Source organism: Pinus tabuliformis, chromosome 9, assembly GCF_031772625.1.
Source record: "Pinus tabuliformis cultivar Carrire ecotype Pingquan chromosome 9, CPIR1, whole genome shotgun sequence".
Classification (NCBI taxonomy): Eukaryota; Viridiplantae; Streptophyta; class Pinopsida; order Pinales; family Pinaceae; genus Pinus; species Pinus tabuliformis.
The window spans coordinates 252,541,699-252,559,925 of record NC_142307.1 but is presented as its reverse complement, the minus strand read 5'-3'; positions in this window follow the sequence as shown (position 1 = coordinate 252,559,925).

The window sequence follows — 18,227 nt, the reverse complement described above, 5'->3', positions numbered from 1 at the left end:
TCCTCTAGGGGTAGGAACAACATGTTTAGGGACTTTGGATCCCTTAGTTTATGGACATTTCATGCTCAATGCTGTAAGGTACAAAAATGCCTATAACTGTTGCCCCCTAAAGTATGAGGTCGTTTATCGGGTGAAATGCTTAATCCAGGAGGGTCCGAAGTTCATCCATCTGCTGGGAGGAGACCTGTAATAAAATACAATACAATACATTATGATTCATACTGCTTTCATGATCTAGCTGAGGCGGGCATTCCCATGCTCAACTTTATAAATTCATTTTTGTACATAGAACAGACGATCGTTTGATGGTAGACTGATAATTTTGGTGAAATTATCATCCTTTGAGTAGGATGATCATCTGCTGCAATGATGTACATGTCAAATGTCTTTATCTTTCCTGAATATATATATCGCAGCCCAGATGGATGAAACTAGACCCGGGGTCTTCAAACTCGTTCAATCTTCACTCTAAGTACAAGTCGATCCATGTGAGAATTGCGCTGAAGTCGAACATGGAAAGACATCGCTTGATTACCAGTCAATGATGTAAACCGTTAACAAGCGCGAGAGGAATCACCGATAATGATAATGACCCTCAAGGTACTGCAGTACAATTCACGTGGTGTGAATAAAGGACTTGGCGTCGAACACCATCCAAAATCTTCTGGTCGAAGGTCATTGATGTATACCTGTCGCCGGAAGTGAGAAACTTGCCATTGAGGCATGCAAGCTTCAAAGTACTGAAGGGGGTGTTCCTAGATCAACTTCTTGGATAAGAAGCAATCCGTCAAAGGAGGGCCTTAATGAATCCCACATCAGTGACATGGAGCGGAGCTAATGACTTTAATGGAGGTGAAAATGATCTGTGACATATGATTCAGGGTGGCGGTCATGAATGGATGAAGGATAATGTATGGCAGTGGATGGGACCCGGTTGACTCTTTCTGAACGACTTCTCTTGAACATATGGTGACAGTGATGCGATGGATTGGTAGCATTACCCCAAATATGGATGGTATGGCGAGACCATGGTGATGTGACCGGTGAATGAAACAACCCAACCCGAATGTGGTACGGAGGAAAAGTGTCATGCTCAAGAGCGACCTGCTACCATCAAAGTTTTCTTGATTTTTCCCCAGTCATTGCTGACCAGTACCTCTTTATTTTTGTCAAGCTTGAGGAGGATAACATATGCTTGTTCTATAACCTGCCCTTCGGGCAAGCCCATCGCTATGTTCTAACGAGCCTAGCGATAGTGAAACTCGTTCTCGTCTAAAGACAAGTTTGTCGCTATTTAATAATTTTAACGAGTCTAACGACAAGGATAACTCGGTCCTTTTCATTTTTAGAGAGTTTGAAAAGGTACATAAAGTTAACTCCAAAATTCCTTTTTCGTCATCTAATCCCTTAAGTCCGAAAAAGTATAAAACAATACAAAAGGGATGAGTTTTCGATATCTTTAACGAGCCGAACAAAACAAGCGCTCGATCTTTTTGGGCAATAATCCCTCAGGTCCAAAAAGATTAAAATCTAGAGGAGGGATAGCTCTTCCTGTCCTTTAACGAGCTGGAAGGCCAAAACTCGGCAATCTTTTCATATTTTACGAGTCAGTTGAAAAGAGCTTAAAGAAGACTTGTCTTTTGAGGAACAAGTGATAAACAGGGATAGCAACTGATTCCAGGTACAGGTTGGAATTTTCCAATCACGGCAGTGTCACAAGGATGGCTAGGTGAAATCACTGTTCGCAGCTGTTCCTCAAAATGGGTAAACAATCATATGGAGGTGAACGATCGGCCAAATGAAAAGTGGAGGTGGCAGGTGCAAACACGACCAAGGCTTTAACAGCTGATAAAATTACATTCACAGTGGTTATTTACCGGGATAGGTTCATTTTTTAGTTAAAAATGAGCTTAAACACTGGAAGAAACTCTTCTCACTGCTTATATTTATTTTTTAACGAGCATGAAGACTGCGTTAAAACTCCTCGGATCTTGCGTTTATTTTTTAACGAGCATGAAATTTATGCTAAAACTGCTCGATTACCTAGTCATAAGATAAGAGTGTCTCATCAAGATTCTATTTTTTATGGAGCTTCATCTCACTAAGCTTTGCTCCTGATCCTTTCTTTATGCAAGTTCGGAAACGGCTAATCCTATGAGTTTAAAGGGTTAGACCTACAGGTTTAAAGGGAGGACCTAAAAATTTAAAAAATAAATAGTCGCCCCTTACTTGCACTCCAAAAGGTTTGCATGCCCCCAGGGTTCCAGTCATATCCTCCCGGATTACTCGCGCTCATCAGGAGGACGGACCGTGGGTTGAGACACTTCTTGCATGAATAGACCATTTAGGGATGGTACATGACTATTTGCGATGTGTGATCCGGGAAACGAAAGTTGGTCCACGAGCTTGACCATTCTTCCTTCATGCGGAAAACACATTACTCTAAAGAGTGAGGAGACTACAGCTCCCATGCAATAGTCTCGTCGAAGGAGTAGGTTATAATCCAAGGGTCCTTGAATGACCATCACGTTCATTTGAACGGTCTTCCCTTTCAATGTTATAGGCACATTGAGGAGGATCCCTAAAGGTTGATTGGTTCCTTTATCAAAGCCTGATAGACTTCTCATCTCAGGCAAAAGCGTTGGCGAACCAAGCGCTTTCCAAGCAATAGAGGAAAGGATACTCACAGATGCCCCCTCATCAATGATAGTGCCAGCCATCACCATTCTGTATATTTGACAAATATTTCTGAATGGTACACTGGCTGGCAACCGGGGTCTGCCTAGTTGGTTCCAATCAAAGGACACAACCAGGTTGCTTGGTGGTGGGACCGAATATACAGTCGGATATCGCTCCGATGAAATTCCTTCCTGCGATAAAGGAATGGTGGCATTGCCCCCTTGATCATCAGAGTCAGTGCTGATGAAGAGAATCTGGACGGTGTCGTCTTTATTCTCCTCTGTGATGGTGTCATTCGAAGATGGAGCCTCTGAAGGCAAAACCGGGTCAACTGCCGTATCGACCTTTTGACTTTCATCAGGCATGGATCCAGACAGTTCTTCTTCAATGACAGGTGCTTCGGCTGACCACTTAAGTGGCTCGGCCGGATTCTCAACTAGTGAGGGACTTGGCAGGAGTCTTTGATATCCAGGAGGGAGATGCGCTCGTAAAATCGAGCGATCTTCCAGAACTCTTTTTGCCTTGTCTAAGAAGGGACAATGGTGGATGGCGTGATCGCCTTCACACAGTCTGCAGGGAAATTTAGCTCTCCCGCACTGTCCTGGAGCTTCACTCTCACTAGTTGACGGTGAGCAGTCGACATGGCTATCAGAGGTCGATGCTCCCGAATTGTGCAAACGGGGGGACCAGTCTCTTAGTATCCATGGGATACAGGGACAATCTCTATGGAAGTGGTCTCCCTTGCATATGACGCATGGCGATTTAGGCCTTACGAGTGCGGCGTGTGGATTTTTGTTAGATGACGTTTGTTTGCCCCCAGTCGCCTTAGGCTCCTTCTTCTTCTTTTCTTTCTTCTTCTTCTCCTTCTTCTCCTTAGGAGCCTGGTTTTTAATTCGACCAGTCCCTTCAAGCGAAGAGGAAGGAGGGGAGGAAGATGAAGTTGAAGGCTGGGAGGCAACTCTTGTCTGATCTAACTATTGACTCGACTGTTCAAGAATGGTGGTATTCTGAACGACATTGGTTGAAAAGAGCCAAACTGGTAGGCCAATTGTCAGTCCTGGAAGCGACAATGTGGCCATGTGGGGCGCACCAACATCTCCCCGAGAGGAGAAGGGACTAGGATTTCCACCCAAGGGAACTCCTTGGTTGGTGTGCTCCATCTTTTCAACCTAAAGATCAACGCAGGATTAAAGGGTGATTGTTCCGTTTAAAATAAATTGTTAACGACGCTTTAGACACAACTTGCTTTTTCAGTTTTAAAGAGTCGAGAAAAAACTAAAGATGACTCTAGTCTCCTTCGATGTTTTAACGAGCCCGAAGTGACAAATGCTCGGATGGACTTTTTCTGTTATAGAGTCTGAAAAAGGCCAAAAGAAACTGCTATGGAGATCTAGGCAGAGGGTGTGCCAAACTTTTCGCAAAACCACAGAATACTTTTTACGGTACGGGTGGTCGATCTTCGTGAATGCTGTGTTCACTGCATTGCGATCAGTAGGGCGGCCAACACGGCTTCCTAAGGATAAAAGATATATGCCTATAGGGGTCTCCCAATATATACGCGACGGTACGTGGGAGCACAATCCGTACTAGCGCTACTGTCTCTCAGGAGGAATCACCCACCTTCTTCGAGATCGACAGTCACTAGGCTTAACGACGCCGGAACACGTCTCTAGCCTAGACCTCTATGTTGTGCGTTATGTTACAAAGCATTGTTAGGTTCATTCAGTTTATTTTAGGTTGATCTTTTTAAAGTTTGCCTTTCAAGGTTCACCACGAGATGTATGATACAACTTCCTAAATGCAGTCTAAGATGATAAGCAAGCTTTATTATCTTTCAACTTTGAAAATCCTAGCTACTAAGGGAAAATAATAACACTTTCTTTTCTCAAAGAGCAATCAGCACACTCTAATGCACTTTCCCTAAATCCAACATGCAAACTATCAAATGCAAAATGCACAATGCAAGTGTTTGTTTTCCACTTTCTTAGTATAAATGCCTACAAAGAAAGCTTTTTGCACAATTTTGAATTTGCTTTCAAGATGATCAATACAAACAAGTTCACTTTCTTCGAAATCAACAAGGGTAGAAGAGATTACAAGCACTTTGCGATTTTCGAAATAAAGACTTGTTTTGACACTTTGAAAGAGACAAATTCAAACCAATAAGCAAAAGTAAAACTATAATCAATCTGAAAAACAACCAATGAACTCTCTTCTAAGATCACTATCAATCAAATCTGAATCAAAGGTTACAGAATGACTACTTTACTCATGCAAAGGAAGACTGTAAATGACACCACGAACACATAAAAACATTCACAATCTTTTTGTACAAAAATGAGGTTGAATTCAAGCAAAGAAAAAGGTCTATCAGACTGGTACCTATGTTGGTTAAAGGCTGCAAAAACAGAGATCAAAACAGGGCAACAGAGGACAAAGAACCCCAGCTGCACAAGGCCACACTGGTTCAGCGCAGGTCTAACACTGTCAGTTTGACATTCAGCGCAGGTAGCCCCTTCGGGACCTGCGTTGAAATGCAGACAGCCTTCACAGTGCCTGCGCTGAAGAGAGAAACTCTCGTTTCCCTTGGTTTCTGGGTCACAAAATGCTCGAAAATCAACCGTTTCAGGCCAAATCAGAAACACAAGCAAGGTATAAACAGAGGGATGCTTTGATAGGGTACTAAAGACTATCACAAGGATCATCAAATCATTTGTGGATCTAGTTTAGATCATAGACAAGTCCAACAAACTGGATCAAAGCAGCAACTTTTACTTTGCATCCGAGAAAGATGCAGTTCAATAGTTGCTGTCAAGTCTATGAAGTAAAAAAATGATGGAAACACAAATGAAATGAATAAACAAATTCTTCCCCAGTGGAGTCGCCAATTTGTTGTGGGGAAAAATGCCTATGCAGGACGATCCTATCCACCTAAGGTGTGACAGCGCCTTAGCAACAAACGAATACAGCTATTACGATTTCTTCCTTTATGAAATGTGAAAGAGGAGAGATCGGCAGACTTACCGTTGTCTTCCGGTTGTCCCTCGAACTAGATCCTCTTCTCTTTGTGTGTCCACAGCTACTTGCCTCCTCGCTTGATCAAGAGAACAACTACTTGAATCCCACGAGATCACAAGAGAATAACTACCTGTGACAAGAGAACAACTACTTGCGACAAGAGAAGAACACAATACAAAGGCAAATATACATATTCATAAATGATTCAGGATTAGAAGTAAAATCAAATACACTAATGCAATCATACAAAATACACCAGCATATAGGAAAGAATCAAGATAGCTTTATTAATTAGTAACAGGGTTCAGGAAGAGATACAACCCATGGGGCTCCAATCCAGCATCTCCTTCCCAGCAGAATGGAATTCCTTCTTCAGCTCCCTTCAAAACATTACACACCCAATGTTTCTAGCCACAAACCAACAACAATTCTTTGCAATTACCAAATTCCAGCCTCTAGATCCCATGGAGGAGAGATCTATATATAGATGTTTGGAGAGAGGATGAGTCAGCTTGAGATCTGACTAGTGTCCTCTCCCTCTCTCAGTTCTTGAGTCCACTTGGAGGTTCTTTCTTCCACTTGGAGATTTGGAACCTCTTACTCATCACCAGTCGAATTCCTTGATGCAAGTGTCATTTTGGAAGCTTCCTGGGCATTGACACCTTGAGGAATGACTCTGCCACATGTCCAAACTCGCTCAGCGCAGGTAGCTAGTGTTGGAGTTGACATTCAACGCAGGTATCCAGTGTAGCAGTTGACATTCAGCGCAGATGCTCAGTGGAGCAGTTGACATGATCCAGAATTGGCTTGTTTTTGAGTGTTTTCAGGTGGAGAACTTCTGTGAATTGCTGTGGTTAGTTTTCCTTGTTCCTCTAGGGGTAGGAACAACATGTTTAGGGACTTTGGATCCCTTATTTTATGGACATTTCATGCTCAATGCTGTAAGGCACAAAAATGTCTATAACAGGTATGTCAATAAAAAAGTTGGGGAATGCGCCAAGACAGTTAGCGAACCACCAACGACGAATGATGAGCAGCCCTCATCAGTTCTTTCCAAATCGAAAGAGAAGGTAAAAGATGTTGATTTCCTTTCGATTTCATCTTCTGATAGTATGATGTCTGTTGGAGATTTGGAGATCTCGATTATAGGGACAAATATCAAGCTCCTTATAAAGAGAAGGCACGAGGAGAAAGAGCTTGGTGCTAATAACCAAGACATCACTCAACCTTTGGAGGTTATGCATGAGCATCAATTTGCGGGATCGAGATACACTAAAGGAGACTGCTCAAAGGTTTTGGATTCATCTGAGACATCGTCGAGGAAAGAGAATGATGGGAAAACATCCCCATCATACTAGGGCAGTTCCCATTGCGGGGAGAGAGCTGAGGAAAGTTCTCATCGCCATGCTGACATAAAAAACAACAAAAGAAGGTATAATCACTTTCGATCTTCGAATATTCATTTTGATTATGATCATGTTGTTAATAATGAACGAAGACAAAGGCATCATAAAACATGCACTTTTTGTGGTTTACCCAACCATACCTTTTCCAAGTGTTGGAAAAGAATGGTAGCACTCATGAGGCATGAAAGACTCTCTCAACAGCATGAAAAGAAACATGTTAAGCAGGTATGGAGGAATAAAACATACTGTAGTCATTGTGACAGAAATGACCATCAGAGAGCCACTTGCTGGAAGCTCCATCTAGAGCAACACCTTAAAGACAAAATGTCGGTGCTTGAACCAGGTAAAGCACTTGTTCGACCATCAAAACCACCTCAAGGAGGTGACCCATTCACAAAGATAAGTGAGAAATGGTTTCTAGACATGTTGACATTTCATGGTCATTCTTTTGTAAATCATCTGTTTCATTTTAAAATGTAAATGTGATGATATGTCTCCATCACATAGTCAGCAACAATGATGTCTGGTCATGTTTTGAGTCATAATTTGAGTTGCATGTTAAAACTCTGAAAGTGATGTTATGTTTCCGTCACTTATCAAAGCAATCATGTTTGGCCTTATGAATGTAAATCATGTGTTGTAGTGATGATGTGTTTTCCATCACTTTTGGGGAATCCCGAGGGAATCTAAAAGATTCCTTGAGCTCCGAATTTTCAAATTCTCAAAATTCTGATTTTGGACAGTCATTTCAGCACTACTCAACACCACAAATCTGATGGTGTATTCAGATTTGTCTTTCTCTTATTTCTTCTTTCAGTCACTTTTCTAAGTGCCAGTGTAGATGTCCATCTTCATGTGTGAACAATGTTCTTCTTGCGATTGATGCTGTGAGATCGATGTTTCAAAAAGCTTTAGCACTTTGATAGCCTTTGCTTCAGATGGCCCTTGGTGGTGAGGTATGTGATGTGTTCATGTACTTCTTATTTCTGCATTATGTTGTACAGATCCATGATTGATGATTGATGCAGGATCTTGTTTATTTCATGTTGTCATAATTTGTTGCTTTATGTTATGCAGAATCTTTCTATCTGATGTAATTTTTGTTATAACTGTTTATGTTATGCTTTGAGATCCCTTGTTGTATGTTGTTGGGATACTCTTGTTGTCATCATGCATGTGTTTTTCTTCGACATCCCTTTTGTGCCATGTTAGCGGGATGTGCACCATGCTTTTTTTGGGTCATACTAATAGGAGTCTTTTGATTGAGAGTTCTAGCTGTGGAACATATCTTAGAGCCACTCCTGCGTGAGGGCATTCTTCCTTGTATGATCGAGACATCATATCTGTGTACATTGTCTTTATTGACAACACATAATGCAGCGGCCTACACCATCTTGACACCGTGCCCCGGAGATTTAGTCCCTCCTGGACAAACTCCATTATCAATGGCTTTTGTTTTCATGCGCTGATGATTGTTATGTTCCTCTTCCTTACAGTCTGTAGTTGTACTTTTTTAATGTTCTTTTAAAAAGCAATTTTAACACATCACGAAAGTAAAAGGTCTTGGAAAGGTCCTTCTTCACACCTAGACCTGGATCAAATATACATGTCACTAGAATGACATCCAATATAACCATCGGCTGTAGCAAGCCATAGTCATCCCAAGATCAAGGGATGTCCTTGTTGGCTCATATGGGCCTGACCCAGGTTCGAAAGAGTTATTCAGCCAAACAAATCCCGTAGCTACTGGCCCTTTCAGAAACAGCCCATGGAATGCAGATTGAGGTCTCACCCGAGGTAGCAGGGGAGGGTGTTGGAACCAAGTTTCCGCACCCTAGGGATGTCTTGTTGTGGTCTGGAGGTTTCGTGCACTAGTTTACAACTCTGCGCTACTTGGTATTTGCACAGATCCAACTTGATTATATCTTTCTTATTACTATGCTAATCTATTGGAGGATGTGGTAACAAATTAACAAGGTCTTTAAGCAAACATTTAACCAACGCAACTGATTTGTCTGCTTGGAATCGCATACTGCCTGCATATGTGCTAACTTACTCTCAATCGTGGTAGAGATGGCAAACGCTTCATCGAGCCAAGGCTGAATGCGTTCTTTAAGCTCTGCATCTTTTTATCATGCAACGTTCATTTGTGATTTGAGAGCTGGGGCGTCCCGCATTTTGGCCAGCCATAGTGTGAGAGTGACCATTTGTGCATGTCTACGAGCTATATTATAGGCTTGTTGCAGTGTGCGCGCCTCAGCTTCTACATGCTATATGGTGGGGTCCTCCTGGAGAGATGTAAGTATACCAATAGACTGATCTAAGAGCCCCGAATATTCATGGACAACGCACCTCATTGTTTCCATGCTTGCTTGAATTTCCACGTGGTGTTGTTCACGATCCGCCAATGGTTGCTGCGCCTGGAGTCTGAGCTCTGCTATTTGTCGAGTAAGCTCCCCCTGTGCTTTTGTGGCCGCCTCTTGGGCCGTGCGGGCTCCTGCAGCCATGTGTTGAACCTTGGTAACGGTTGGAAGGTCCACAGGGATAGCTAATGCCAGAACCATGCTGCATGCTTCTGTCACAGCTTGTTCGATGTCTCGATAATGTTCGACCAAGGCAGTGTGCTGAAGATTTACCCACTCTAACTCGGATTTTCGCTCCATTAACGTGTGAAGGGTGCGACTTTCCCTAGTTTGAGGTTCATTAGTAAGTCTGTCCTGTAGTTGGTAGAGTAACCCACTGGGTAGGGCAGCCAGATCTAACTCCCAACTACGGTCGTCACCGGTGCCTTTGACTAGGATAGCATCAGCTGGCAACGGTACAGTGTTCGATGTGCATGCACACATCATCTGCTCAGTTGTGGTTATATTGTCGACAAGGTGGACCCTGCCCAGAGAGCGTGCCTGTATTGCCTCCAATTGCATCCTGATCTCCCCCAACATAATTGTTTGCTCTGTAATTAGAGCGGGCAAGGAACTGTTAGTGGTAGGACTCGTTGTGAATTCTTTCTCCAAAGCCTTCACTATTTTGGACTTTTTCTGGGCAGTTGGTGAGTCCTGTGTGCGGGACCGCTTGACCTAGTCTGCGTGGTCCTGCGTCTTTGTTTCCTGGTCTGACTCCAATATCTGTTCTGTTGTGATCTCTTTTGCTTGCGGGTTCTTGGACACCTCTTGCTATGAGGCCATCTGTTGTTCCTGATGTGCCTTTTCTACCAGGTGCATGAGATGCTGCTATCGGTCCTTCTTCTATTATTGTGCGGCGAGTTGGTTAAGGATGTCCTTATCTGGGGCGCACCATTCAAGTGGCCATGCTGCCAAAACTGTGTAAATTACCTCATCTATTGCCATGAACGAGAGTGTGAGCCAGGATTTTTCTGGATCCTTCCGTGCCTGGATGTACAAGTGATGCATGTCGGCTTTAAACTCGGCCGTGCTTTGGAAATTATTATAGATTGTGGGAGACATTCGCAGTTGTCGAGCAATCCTTGTTCTTATCTTTCCTTCCATAGAGGTCCAAAATGCTCAAATTGTAGAAACCCTTGTCACATCCCTTGTACCGCATAGCGCCATATACCGCACTGCCTCAGGGAGGTCATCTGTAATACTAGGGAACTGGCTATCCTGCGGTAGTTCGCTTGTAACCAAGAGGATTGACAAAAGCAACCATGCATAGTGAAATGTCTTACCTTTGTCTTGTGCTTCTTAACAGTTGGTCAAGAATGCGTTGCATAGGAACTGTGCCCAATTGAACTAAACCCCTTCGGCACACTGTCCAGCCAACGTAATGACAGAAGCGGGTACTTCGTCTGCACAACACTTCCTCATGAGCTTACAAGCAAGGATTTGGTTAGCCACTCGGATGGCTTGATCGTTGATGTTGGCTATGACATATCCTTGCTTACCTTTCTCCAGCTGATATTGTGTTTTTGTTGTTTCGGCGAGTCCTACCTCGCTGCTGGTTCCTGTGGTGTCAATGGTGTTATAGACATTTTTGGGCACTGCAACCCAAGCATAAATGTCCATAAAGTAAGGGCTCCTAAGTCCCTAAAGGTGTTGTTCTAACCCCTAAAAGAACAAGGTCAACTGATTACAGCTTCTCCCAGAAGTTCTCCATGAAAAACCACTCAGAACTGGTCAAAACTGGACCATTTCACCTACTCCATAGGCAAAGTGCGTTGCATCCCACCTAAATACACACAGTAGGTGCATTGAATGTCAAAAATCCCTTCTATGGGGTGTGATGGGCGAGAAGGGACAAATGGCAGGGTCAATCCACGAGGTGGAGAAGCATGGAATCTTCCAGAAACTTCTCCTGTGACACTTGCCTCTCTGCATTCGACCAGGGATGAGTAAGAGATCATCAATCTCCAAGTGGAATCAAGAACTATCAAAGGGGAGACACTAATAAAATCTCAAAAGCTGACTCACCTCCCTTGCAGACATCTATATATGGATCCCTCATCCCAGAGATCCAGGGGGCTGGCATTTTGTATCTTGTAAGGAAGTGCTACTGGTTTATTGGTGCAATATCATAGTGTTGGGTGATCTAAGCTTTTCATGAGGTGAAGAAGGGCTTCTTGCTGAGAGGATGATGCTGGGTCAGAACAACTGGTTGTAATTCTCTTGGCTCTTTCTTGATTATCAATAAAGCTATTCAAGTTTTCCTCCATACTCTTGTATGATTTATGTTTTATGCATTTGTATTGTTAATATACATCTGATCCTATATTGCTTATGATAATAGATCTATGTTCTCGTATAGTATTATGCTGCTTTGAATCTACAGGTACTCTGTGAAGCTGGGTATACAAGAAAGCAAGTAGCAAAGGACTATCAGAAGAGAGAGGAATCGAGCAAGGAACCAAGCGCAAGATAGAGGTTGGTCTCCTTTATTCTTCTCTCATCTATCTTTCATAAAGGAAAATGAAAGTAGTTTTACTTTGTTTGTTTCTAAGGTAGCTACCAGCCTTAGTGGGATTAGCAGTTTTGCATAGAAACTATTCCCGGTAACAAAATGGCAACTCCGCTGGGGAGTGAGTAGATTGTTTGTTCATCTACATTTGTTTACTTTACAAACTTACAGACAAAGCCTGAAGTCAAGCCAGCTAGCCTTCAAACTGCATTTGCTATGCAAGTGTAAAGTAGATCAACGCTGCTTCAGTCAATCTCTGGGTTTTGTTTATGAATTAAACAATTGATTTACAAGCTCTCTAATTGCCCTTGTGGTGGCTCTAGTAACCTCCTTAGATCTACCCCTGTGATTGATTTACTGATTACCACTTGCTCGGCCAAAATCCTAGGACTGAACTGCAAACTGAGACCCAAAACCCAATCAAAGTCTCGTCCCTGGTCCAGCGCACTGTCTATTCTGTGAACCTCAAATTCAGTGCACTTCTCGAGTGTAGTAGGTGCGTTGCATTTCAGTTTCACTGCGTTACAGGTGCGCTGATCAGACAAGGCCTTGTTCCTAAATTTTGGTTTCTGTGTTCACTCTTTTCAGATCTATTCAGGAGTTTTGTTGCCTGTAGTCAGTACACCTCTATTTTAAACCCCTTTCCTTGCTGATATTCTGCCTCCATTGTGCAAAGAACTGTAAATGTTTTTATGTATTTTTGAGTCATTTTCAGTTCTCCTTTACAAAGAAGTAGCGTAATTGCACTATCGTTTCTTGATTTGAAAGTGTCGCAAGTGTCGTTTTCAGTCATGGAAGAGAATCTGATTGTTCTTGATAGTCGATTACACTGTTACTCTTGTATTTGATCTGAATTAGTAGTTTTTCTAGTGTCGAAAGCAAGTTTTCAATTCCAAATCGCAAAGTGTTGTCATTCTCTTCATTTTGTTTTGAAAAGGAACTTGTTAGTAATTGTCGCTTTGAAAAATAATTCAGATTTGCACATTAGCTTTCTTTTTATCATTTACACATTAAGAAGGCTGAAAACAAATACATGCATGTGCATTTGCATTTAGACTGTTTTTTGGTTTGATTTAGGACAGTGCATATAGTGTGTGCTCTATGCTCTTTGTTGAAAGAATACTGTCTGTCTTTCCTTAGTAGCTAGGATTTTCATTGCACAAAGAAGATAAAACAATTGTTTGTCATCTTAGATTGCATTTTAGGAATTGTACATCTACATCATGCGGTGAACCTGAAAGGCAAATTTCTTAAGCAAGATCAACTATAAAATAAATTTAATGAATCTAACAATGCTTTGGAACCTGACGCACAACATCTAGAAGTCTAGGTTAGAGACGTATTCCAGCGTCGTAAAGCCTAGTAACTGTTGTTTTCACTGTTGGTTGGGTGATTCCTCCACTTTGAGACGATAAGTGCCAGTACAGACTTGTGCTCCCACGTACCGTCGAGTATATTTTGGGAGACCACAATAGGATTTATCCTTTATCCATAGGAAGCCGTGTCTGCCTGATCCGGATTTAAACAGGAACGCAACAAATTATAGAGATAACCATATACACAAAGATGCTGCGGAAATAATACTTCATTTCATTAATGGAAAATACTGAAATATGCTTACAACCAGAAATGGAAATAAACCAGCTAGGGCGATGGTAGCTTATCTCTGAGAAGAGATGTGATGGCTACATGCCTCTGAACTGTCTTACAATGAGGCTCGAAGGCCTATTTATTGTTGAGAAACAATGGAAAACCCTTAACACTCCAAAACCTAACCCTAGGAGATGAAACGCGAAACTGTGGGCCCCGTTTGGGGTAAATTGGTAGATCAATTTCCCGGGGTCGTAACTTTGGCATATGATCTCCGTTTGACGCATACAATAGCTCGTTAGAAAGATCTATCCGAGTACTACCATTGTTGGAACGGTCCATTCCATGGACCCACGTTGCCCCCAGATTCCCCAAAAAACGTCGTTTAGGGCCTCAAAACGGCTCTGGAAGTTCAGGGCCCGAAAAACTGCTAAAAATAGTAAGTTGTGCTACAATTAAGGAAACTGAAAATGCTGGGAGAGACAATGGTGGGGGTCCAGGTGGACTTGGCAGGTGGCCACCAATATCCACCTGGATCATTCCTCCCCCCTTAGGAAGCAATGGTCCCCATTGTGTTGAGCTCCTCCATGAGATGAGGAAACTTTTGCTGAACTTGTTCCCTGGTGAGCCACTTGCCCTGCTGAAGGAGTTGGCCTGCTTTGACAACTCGATACAGTTGGATATTCTATTGGCGAGTGTTCTTGATCTGTGTGTCCATGATCCAATCAATTGCAGCTTGTTCCATGCAATTTGGATTTAATTCTGTGGGTTTGAGCTGTTCTGCAATGTCGGATGTGTCTAGCAATGGTGGAAAGTATGGCCGAAGGCAGTCCACATTGAACACTGGGTGCAGGCCAAGGAATGGGGGAATGCTGAGCTCAAATGCATTGTCTCCCATGGCCTTAGTAATGGTGTAAGGACCATATCGGAGTGGTCTCAATTTTCGATAGGCTCCAGTAAGGCATTCCTTTTGCAAATGCAACCAGACTTTGTCGCCCACCTGAAACTTGTGTGGCACCCGATGTTGATCATGTCGTTGCTTGTACTTGGAATTTGATTTCTCAAGAATGTCATGGACCTGCTGGCGAATATGTTGGATGCGCTCAATGAAGCTGGTGGCCTTATCTGTTTCGGACTAGACATGAGCTGAATTCATGTGAGTAGCTGCAAGTGGCATGGCCACATCAATGGGGCATAGTGGTTGGAATCCCAAACCCACCTGAAAAGGGCTATGGCCAGTGGAGCTGTGAAGAGCTCGGTTGTAGCTGTGTTCTGGTCGGTAAGCCCAACCGCTTCACGACCTCTGCCGAAATGAGGTTCTTTTGATTCCCGCTATCAACAATGAACTGTATCGGGGAGCCCTTTACCCACATCTGGGAGTGGAAGAGACGCTCCTTCTCCTCTGGATCTTCGGGTTCATTTTTCTGGATCTTTGCGGTAGCAACAGTGGCGCTGGGATCTGCATCAATGATCTGCTTCCCTTTTTCATACCCCTTATCGGGTTCTGACTCAGAGTCGGAACATGCATCTGATTCTGAAACCTTTAGCTCAGCCACCAGTGACTGCTTGGCCCGACACTCACTTGTGTTGTGAGTGGAGCTCTTATGGAACTCGCACCATTTTCCAGTGTCCTTTCTCGGCTTCGCGGTGCTGTTCTTTGCTTGTAGCTTCAGCTGGTTGTCTTGGGCTGTCCCGCCTTGGCTTTTTCCTTTGTTCTGTGGTTTAGGGGCACCTTTCCCCTGCTTTGGATTCGCAGATCCAAAGTCTCGCTTCTTTTGTTTAAACTTCTACTCGACCTTGACGGCATATCGGTATGTTGCGCCGAGCGAGGGGATGTTTAGGAATTGTATTTCTTCCTGGATGTACTTGTGCAGGAAGCCATGGTATTTGAGTATAAAATGTTGCTCCGAATCCTTGATACCCAACTTTGTGCGAAGGGTATGGAAAAGATTGGTGAACTCCGACACGTCTTGGTCCCTTCCCTGCCACAGCGTGGTCCACTTTATGTATTCATCCTCATAGCTTCCAACAGGGTAGTACTGCTCCTTGATGGCATCCCGGAACGAATCCTAGGTGGGTGCGACTGAAAATAGTGAGCCAGTACTTTCATCCTTCTGCTCACAGTAGGTTTCCCACCAGTCCTTGATGTGGGGGGCTGCTTTGAGAAGAGCAAAAACAATCTTTTCCCGACTCGAAAATTCATGAACAGAAAATAACCCTCTAGCAGATTTAACCATTTATCTACGGCATATACGTCTATCTGACCCTCGAATATGGGGATTTCAAAATTAACTTGTACCTTAAAGGGTGTGGCGTTTCCAGAGTAGCTACTGGAAGCCGATGCGTCGCTTCTGGGTAGCCGCTGAAGGATCTGGGCAAAGCTGTCCATCATCGCGTTCCGTTGTCGCTCGAGGGCTTCTTCGAGAAAGATTTTGATGGGATCTCCTGCCCCCTCGTCTTTCTTCTCGTCCGCCATGGGAGGCCGTCAGGATTTGCAAGGCTGGTCTTGCAAAGGTTCAACCAGTTCAAGCCCTAACTCCTTATATCCCGACCTTGTTGGGGACATGCAAAGAAAAACAGAGAAAAAGCAGACCGCTCTGATACCACTGATCCGGATTTAAACAGGAACGCAACAAATTATAGAGATAACCATATACACAAAGATGCAGTGGAAATAATACTTCAGTTCATTAATGGAAAATACTGAAATATGCTTACAACAAGAAATGGAAATAAACCAGCTAGGGCGATGGTAGCTTATCTCTGAGAAGAGATGTGATGGCTACATGCCTCTGAACTGTATTACAATGAGGCTCGAAGGCCTATTTATTGTTGAGAAACAATGGAAAACCCTTAACATTCCAAAACCTAACCCTAGGAGATGAAACGCGAAACTGTGGGCCCCGTTTGGGGTAAATTGGTAGATCAATTTCCCGGGGTCGTAACTTTGGCATATGATCTCCGTTTGACGCATACAATAGCTCGTTAGAAAGATCTATCCGAGTACTACCATTGTTGGAACGGGCAACATCGATCCATTCAATGGACCCATGTTGCCCTCGGATTCCCCAAAAAATGTCGTTTAGGGCCTCAAAACGGCTCCGGAAGTTCAGGACCCGAAAAACTGCTAAAAATAGTAAGTTGTGCTACAATTAAGGAAACTGAAAATGCTGAGAAAGACAATGGTGGGGGTCCAGGTGGACTTGGTAGGTGGCCACCAATATCCACCTGGATCAGTGCCGCCCTATCGATCGCAATGCACTGAACACAAAATTCAGGAAGATTGACTGCCGTACTGTAAAAAGTATTCTGCAATTTTGCAATTGGTTTGGTAATCCCTCTGTCTAGATTTCCAGAGCAATCCTTTTCGTTCCTTTTCAGACTCCTTAATGGAAAAGGTCCATCTGAGCACTTGTCACTTCAGGCTCATTAAAAATCGAAGGCGACTAGAGTCATCTTTTGTTTTTTCTCGACTCTTAAAAATTGAAAAAACAAGTTGTGTCAAAGCGTCTAAAATTTATTTTAAACAGAATAATTATCACCTTTCCTACGTTGGTATTGGGTTGAGAAAATGGAGTCCACCAACCAAGGAGTTCCCCTTGGAGGAAATCCTAGTCCCTTCTCCTCTTGGGGAGATGTTGTTGCACCCCATATGGCCACATTGTCACTTCCAGTATTAACAATAGGCTTGCCCGTATGGCTTTTCTCAACCTCCGTCGTTCAAAACAACGCGATTCCTGAACAATCGAGTCATCAACTAAACGATTCCAGAGTTACCCCCCAACCCTCTACTTCATCCAATTCTTCCTCTCCTCCTTCCTCTTCACTTGATGAAGCTGGTAAAGCCAAAAATCAAGTACCTGAGAAGAAGAAGGAAAAGAAGAAGAAAGAGAAGAAGAAGAAGGAGCCAAAGGTGAAAAGCAGCAACCAAGCATCATCTAGCGAAAATCCACACACTGAACTGACCAGGCCTAAATCACCATGTGTCATTTGCAAAGGAGATCACTATCATAGATATTGTCCTTGCATCCCTCGGATCTTAAGGGACTGGTCTCCTCGTTTGCACAACCCGATGTCATCAAACTCTGATGATCATGTTGAAAATACATCATCGACTAGTGAAAGTAAAGCCCCTCGACAAAAAGGAGAATGAAAATTTCCTTGTAAACTGTGTGAAGGCGATCACACCGTCCACCATTGTCCCTTCTTAAACGAGGCTAAAAGAGTTTTGGACGACCGTCCGGTTTCACCGTTACGGCTCCCTCCTGGATATAAGAAACTCTTGCCAAGTCCGTCACTAGTTCAAAATCCGGCTGACACGCCCTTGTGGTCGGTCGAAGTATCTATCACTGAAGAAAAACCATCTGAATCCATACCAGATGAAAGCCAAAAGGTCGAGGCAGCAATTGACCCGGTCTTGCCTTCAGAGGTTCCATCTTTAGATGATACAGTCACCGAAGAGAACAAGGATGACACCGTCCAAATTCTTTTCGTAAGCATAGACTTCGATGAACATGGGGGCAGTTTACCCATTCCTTTACCGCAGGAAGGAAGTTCGTCAGAGTCGTACCCGACCGTCTATTCGGTCCCACCTCCAAGCAACCTAGTTGTTTCCTTTGATTG